Here is a 7503-nt window from a genome sequence, read left to right as displayed (position 1 = left end):
TGTTTTTTGTTTTGTTTTTGGGCCATACATTGTGACGCTCAGGGGTTACTCCTGTCTATGTGGTCAGAAATAGCCCTGGTTTGGGGGACCATATGGGACGCCAGGGGATGGAACCATGGTCCATCCTAGGCTAGGACATGCAAGGTAGACTCCTTACACCCTGCTCCAGACCCTACCATTACTGTCTTTTATTTTTCTTAAATCCCACAAATGAGTGAGACTATTCTTTGTCTATCTCTCTCCCTCTGACTTATTTTACTCAGCATAATATTTCCATGTACATTCATGTATAGGAAAATGTTATGACTTCATTTTTCCTGACAACTGCATAATATTTCTCTGTGTATATGAACCACAGTTTCTTTAGCCACTCATTTGTTGTCAGACATCTGAATTGTTTCCAGATTCTGGCTATTGTAAATAGCACTGCAATGAATATAGGTGTGTAGAAGGCTTTTCTGTATTGTGTTTTTGTGTTCCTAGGGTACATCCCTAGGAGTGGTATAGCTGAATCATATGGGAGCTCAGTTGGTAGCTCATATGGGAGTTTCTTTCTCCCCATTTTACCGCCAGCACTGATTGTTCTTGTTTTCTGTGGTATGTGCCAGTCTCTGTGGCATGAGCTCATTGTTATTTTGATTTGCATCTCCCTGATGATTAATGATAGGGAGTATTTTTTGTGTGTCTATTTACCATTTGTATTTCTTCTTTGAGAAAGTGTTTGTGCATTTTTTCTCATTTTTTTTATAAGGTTAAATTTTTTTTTCTTGTTAAGTTCTGTCAGTTCCTTTCAGCGCTAAAAATCTCCCATTCTGTAGTAGCTATTGATTCCTAGTCACTATTTCTTTTCAGGTGTAGAAGCTTCTGAGCCTAATATAGTCCCATATGTTTATCTCTGCTTCCACTTGTTTGAACAGTGATGTTTCCTTCTTGAAGATGCCTTTAGTCTCAGTGTCATGGAGTGTTTTACCTATGTGTTCTTGTATATAGCATATGGCTTCAGGCCTGCTACCAAGGAATTTAACCTTTGTACATGGTTTTAGATGGAGGTCTGAATTTGCATTTCGCATGTGATGACCAGTTTTCACAACACCACTTGTTGAAGAGGCTTTTTTTCTTTTTGCTTCATTTTGCATTTCTTTATCAAAGATTAATAGATTGTATGTCTTGGAAACATTGTCTGAGTACTCAAGTTTTTTCCATTGAACTGAGGATCTGTTTTTATTTCAATACCATGCTGTTTTAATGATTATTGCTTTGTAGTACAGTTTAAAATTGGAAAAGTGATGCCTCCCATCTTCTTTTTCCTATGGGTTGCTTTAGCTATTCATGGGTGTTTATTGTTCCAAATGACTTTCAGGAGTTAGACATCTCAATTTTATTCTGGAAGAGAAAGAACTCAAGATGGATTCTTTCCTTGCAATCATTTGAAGGGTTTTTGTCCTAGAGGAGAAGGAAACTTTAATTTGGTAGCTTTCTCATAGAAATTGCCTGAATGAAGAAACAGAATTGCTAGAACCACAAAGAAAGACTTCATCATAAGCTCCATTCTTTGAGCTGTACAGACACCAGGATCTCAGAGGTCTGATTTTACCATCTATGAAGAAACAGAATTCTTCATACACCACAAAAGCACCAAGAGGAGGGTAAATAATCATGCAAGCAGTCTCTAGTTAATCCCATGACAGTATACATCAAGGGTGGAGAAACCATGTATCTCCTAGGCCAAGGGAATTCCCTCTATAATGTCCCCAATAGTTACTGTGCCTATGCAGAGGGGGAAAAAAAAGCACAAAATAATCCTTTTATCCACTTATATATTTAATTATTGATTGATTTTTTTGCTTCTTTATTTTGGTGTAGATATTGAAGTTGATGTCTCCAATTTTATTTTATTTTATCTTTCTCTCTCTTTTTGCACTCCGGCATAGTTTGATTTCAGGACCGAGACTATAGTGTGGTGCTTGTCTTAATTGCTGCAATGCTCACTGGATATTTAATTTGATATTTCTTTCTGTATTGTTGCGCTGTTTCAATTGCCTTTTTCCTGTCCTCTCAAACTAAGGTTGAAAGCCTCTAGAAGGACTCCACCCATTTTAAGCTTATTTGATTTTTTTACCCCATTCTATTTCTTCTTTTTCCTTCAAACAAAACCACATAACTCGAACTATCTAGTTCTGCCTCTCAAATAGAAGGGGAAACAAGGGAGGGTACTAGGACCAAACAGACATATGATCACTAATAGTAAGCTAGACACAGATGGGACCACTTACTGTAGCAGCCCGGGGGGTGATGGTGGGGGATATGGGTTCAGGAAGGGAATGGGGGTGGAGGGATGACAAATTTGGTGATGGTAAATCCCCTGATTCAATGATAATATCTACCTAAAATACTACTGTGAAAGATATGTAAGTCAAGATGATCAAAATAAACATTAAAAAAAAAAAGAAATTGCCTGGATAAGTTCAGTTCAAAATAAAGACAAATAAGTTTTTGGTTTGTTGGGTCATACTGTCCAGTGCTCAGGCTTACTCCTGACTCTGTGCCCAGGGAATCACTCCTGCAATGCTCACAGGACCACATGTGATCCTGGGGATTTGAGCCTGGGTTGGCAATGCCTTGTTTATTGTACTAACTCTGGCCCAGGACAAATCTTTACTAACAGTAGAATTGTCAGCTCATCAGATAAGGCCTCTTTACTACGGAAATGTATAACGGTGGTGTTCCAACCAAGACTATATTCAGAAAAGGGCCATTCTGCTTCTGGCTGTGTTCAGGAGAATGAAAACACATATCCTACAGAGTCAGATTAGGGTTGCCTGTGGCTTATAGTCCTATTGGAGAACAAGGCAAGACAGAGTTTGTTTCCTTAACCTTAAGAAATTTGTCATCTAGGGGCTAGAGCAATAGCACAGTGGTAGGACATTTGCCTTGCATGCAGCAGACCCAGGACGGGCCAAGATTTGATCCCTGGCATCCTATCTGGTTTACCAAGCCTGCCAGAAGTGATTTCTGAGCACAGAGCCAGAAGTAACCCTGAAGAAAGAAAGAAGAAGAAGAAGAAGAAGAGAAGAAAAGAAGGAAGAAGAGAAGAAAGAAAGAAAGAAAGAAAGAAAGAAAGAAAGAAGAAAGAAGAAAAGAAGAAGAAAGAAAGAAGAAAGAAAGAAGAAGAAGGAAGGAAGGAAGGAAGGAAGAAGAAAGAAAGAAGAAAGAAAGAAAGAAAGAAAGAAAGAAAGAAAGAAAGAAGAAAAGAAAGAAAAGAAAAGAAAGAAGAAAGAAAGAAGAAAAAGAAAGAAGGAAGGAAGGGAAGGAAGAAAGAAAGAAAGAAGAAAGAAAGAAAGAAAGAAAGAAAGAAAGAAAGAAAGAAAGAAAGAAAAAAAGAAAGAAAGAAAGAAAGAAAGAAATAAAGAGAGAGAGGGGGAGGGAGGGAGGAAGGAAGGAAGGAAGGAAAGAAAGAAGAAAGAAAGAAAGAAAGAAAGAAGAAAGAAAGAAAGAAGAAAGAAAGAAAGAAAGAAGAAAGAAGAAAGAAAGAAAAGAAAGAAAGAAAGAAACAAAGAAAGAAAAGAAGAAGAAACAAAGAAAGAAAGAAGAAAGAAGAAAGAAAAGTACAAGAAAATGAAACGTGCTGCCCTGGTAATTCAGTTTTATTTTAGGGTTTATGTTTCCACCGAGAAAGTTCAAGTATCTTACCAGAAAACTCGTTCTGCTGCCATTGTGCTACAGTCTGCTTTTAGGGGATTGCAAGCCAGGAAAAAGTTTATGTACATCCTTACATGTATTACAAAGATTCAGTCATCTTATCGAGCTCATAGTTTCAGAAAAAAGTTCCTGAGCCTTAAAAAGGCCACCATAAAATTGCAATCAGTTGTCAGAATGAAGCAAACTTGCAGATGCTATTTGCGTTTAAGAGGAGCTATTCTGTTTGTCAGCGATGGTATCGCTCCACCAAAGCAGCTGCTCGCAGAGAGAAGAATATGTGCAGGTGCAGACATCTTGTGTCAAGCTGCAACTTTGTTTAGGGGATACCTGGTTCGAAAGCAGATGAGATTGCAAAGAAAAGCTGCGATTTCACTCCAGTCTACTTCCGAATGAGAAAGATGCAGCAGCGCTACCTCAAGATTTATAAAGCAACTGTTGTCATTCAGAATTACTATCATGTACACAAAGCTCAGGTGAATCAAAGGAGGAACTTCTTGCAAATCACAAGAGCAGTTATTTGCTTGCAGGCAGCTACAGAGGCTATGAGTGCGCCAGCTAATCAAACATCAGTCTGTGGCAGCTCTTACTATTCAGACTGCTTTTAGAGGCTATAGTAAAAGAGTGAATATCAGTCTCTGCGTCAGAGCACCGTCAAGATTCAGAGATGGGGGCCCGGAGAGATAGCACAGCGGCGTTTGCCTTGCAAACGGCCGATCCAGGACCAAAGGTGGTTGGTTCGAATCCCGGTGTCCCATATGGTCCATGTGCCTGCCAGGAGCTTTTTGAGCAGACAGCCAGGAGTAACCCTGAGCAATGCTGGGTGTGACCCAAAAACAAAAACAAAAAACAAACAAACAAAAAAGATTCAGAGATGGTTCAGGGCTTACAAGATGCTCAAGAGATAAAAGCACGATTTTTAATGGCAAGGACAGCTGCGATTTCACTCCAGTCTGCTTATCGTGGCTGGAAAGTTCGGAAGCAGATCAGCAGAGGAGCATCAAGCCGCAGTAAGATTCAGTCTGCTTTTAAAATGGTCCAGGCCCAGAAAAGGTACAGTTTGTTACGAACAGCAGCATTGATCCTCCAGCAGCACCTGCGAGCCTGGACTGCAGGAAAGAAGCAGCGCATGGCATATGTTGGCCTCCGCCACGCAGTCCTCATACTCCAAGCCACATGGAGAGGAAAAAGAGTTAGAAGACAGAGTGAGTGTGCAGTCATCATACAGTCTCACTACAGAATGTTTGTGCAGCAGAAGAAATGGAAAAGTGGGGCCGGGAAGATGGCGTTAGAGGTAAGGTGTCTGCCTTGCAAGCGCTAGCATAGAACGGACCACGGTTTGATTCCCCCCGGCATCCCATATGGTCCCCCCAAGCCAGGGGCGATTTCTGAGGTATAGCCAGGAGTAACCATGAGCGTCCGGGTGTGGCCCAAAAACAAAAAAAAAAAAATTGGAAAAAGCATGACAAGAGCTTTTCGTTTGATCCAAGTGTACTATCGAACTTACCACACTGGAAAGAAGCAGCAGTATTTGTATTGAAAACCACAGCAGCTACAGTAATTCTGCAGTTAGCTTAACCAAAGGGTCAGAGTAAGAAATATGATATAGGAATGGCGCAAAGCAGCAGTCATCATACAGGCGAGATACAGAGCTCACAGAGCCAGAAAGAAATAGGCCACCTACTGAGCCTCCACTGTTATAATTCATAGATGCTACCAAGACATAAAAATGGTAATCTGTTAGCGTGAAGAATATCTTACCTTGAAGAGAACAGCCACAAAATACAAGCTGTTTATAGAAGTTTTAGAGTAAGGAGACAAACTCAACATATGCACATGGCAGCTACTGTTATTAAGGCCATGTTTAAAATGCACCAGTGAGAACAGCAGCTGCTGTAATTCAAGAAAGAGACAGAGCTTACTATCAGGGTAAAACCGAGCATGCAAAGTACTTGACAGTTTTGAAAGCTGTTAGTGTTCCTCAGGCAAGTTTTAGAGGAAAGAGTTAGACTGTAAAGTAGATGCTGGTTGCAGCTACGCTTATTCAGACAAACTACAGATATACAGGCAGCAAACATGTTTTAACAACTTAAAGCAATGGAAAACTGTATAGCAAAGGTACTGTGAAGTAAAGGAAAGACAGACAGGGACCGGAGCCAGCAGTGCAGTGGTAGGGCGTTTGCCTTGTAAGAGGCTAACCTAGGAGGACAGTGGTTTGATCCCAGGAGTTTCTATATGGTCCCCATTGCAGGAGCGATTTCTGAGTGTATAGCCAGTGATCATATTGTTATTCCTATTTTTTAGAGGCATACTAAATACTGTTATAGAATTATGTTCTTGCCTAGTGACTTAAATGTGGTAAATGGTAAATGTATTTGAATCCATTTCTGTCTATCATTAGAAGCTTTATGTTCTTATTCAGTACATTTTATTGAAATAATCATAAAAAGTTATCTGCAAAACCTGTTTTAGACCTTATGGTTACAATACAAAAGCCCTTCCTCTCTAAAAATATTCTGACTAATCAGTACAGAAGGAATAGGTAATACTTTTGTAGTTGCTCATGGAGTCAACTTTAGACTATGATCATGAATTATTGGCACAAAGTTTAGATGAATTGACTTATATACAATGTTGTGAAGGAGATAGACGAACTGTTATTATTCCCCCTGAGACATAAGATTATCTGTTTCAAGGATTTTTTTTTTGCCTAAGCACTGCCTGGAGTGTTCCTGGTAGCCCTTAGCATCACTAAAAGTTCCCTACCCCAACAGTAGCAATGGTGAACAAAATAAACTCAATACAAGGTCAACTTTATTAAGCTTGTCATTTTATTTATATTTTTGTATTGTGGGAGGGGTCTCTTACAGTTCTTGATTAGTGGCCAGTGGGGCAGTGGCTCAGTGAAGAGGGTGTGGTGTGTTGTGCTGCCTATTCCAGCTGGTGTCCAGGACAGCCTCAAGTGGAGAGCCCAGGGACCTGCTTACCCAACCATTCAGTACATGCTTGACATGCACACTAACCACTCTCATATTTCCTGGGAATGAAGGTAACAATTTTCATTATTTTTTCCTTCTTTGGTGCTATCTGTCTAAAACCAGATCATAATCTGGTACATCATGAACTCTCAAAACATTTGTCACAAATGGATGATGGGACAGTAAGGTAGGATTGTCTTTATTTATCCTCTGCCACCGAATACAACTGTCAAAACATTAGATTTTACTACTACTACTACTACTACTACTACTACTACTACTACTACCACCACCACCACCACCACCACCACCACCACTACTTCTACAAATAGTCTGTCATTGCTTTGGACAATGAAGGTCATTTTATCTGTAAGAAATACAATCTACACACCATATTAGAAGCTTAAATTTTATTGAGTATTGGTTTATAATATAGAGGTTTCAGGTGCATAGCAATATAATTGGACAATTGTAGGTGCTTCATCTTCTCAAGACGTTTTGTAGCTAATTTTTCTTTTAAGTATACAACTTGAAATGTGGACATCTATCCATATTGCATCATAATCACCATTAAAAATCTAGTTTCCACTGTTTGATTTCCCTATTTCCTTCCTTCCCTGTTTTTATTGATCTGGTTTTTATTTGAAATCAGGCTATTTTAACACATTACTCATTATCCCTTTTTCCTAAGTTAAATTTTATTTTTTAATTGATCAGTGGTGGTAGAGAAATCAATACCACAGTGAACTTTACTCTGTGGGCTTACATTTGAGAATGAACATTCAGAATTTACCTTGCTTTTTTATGCACTGAGTTAATTATTATGAGC

General features: G+C 39.3%; 1 pseudogene; it reads left to right on the top strand.

The window, feature by feature from the left end:
- Positions 1-1033: 1033 nt before the first annotated feature.
- Positions 1034-6743, top strand: LOC126004331 (abnormal spindle-like microcephaly-associated protein homolog; annotated as a pseudogene).
- Positions 6744-7503: the final 760 nt, after the last annotated feature.

Source organism: Suncus etruscus, chromosome 3, assembly GCF_024139225.1.
Source record: "Suncus etruscus isolate mSunEtr1 chromosome 3, mSunEtr1.pri.cur, whole genome shotgun sequence".
NCBI classification, from domain to species: Eukaryota; Metazoa; Chordata; class Mammalia; order Eulipotyphla; family Soricidae; genus Suncus; species Suncus etruscus.
This window is presented reverse-complemented; position numbering and strand designations above follow the sequence as displayed.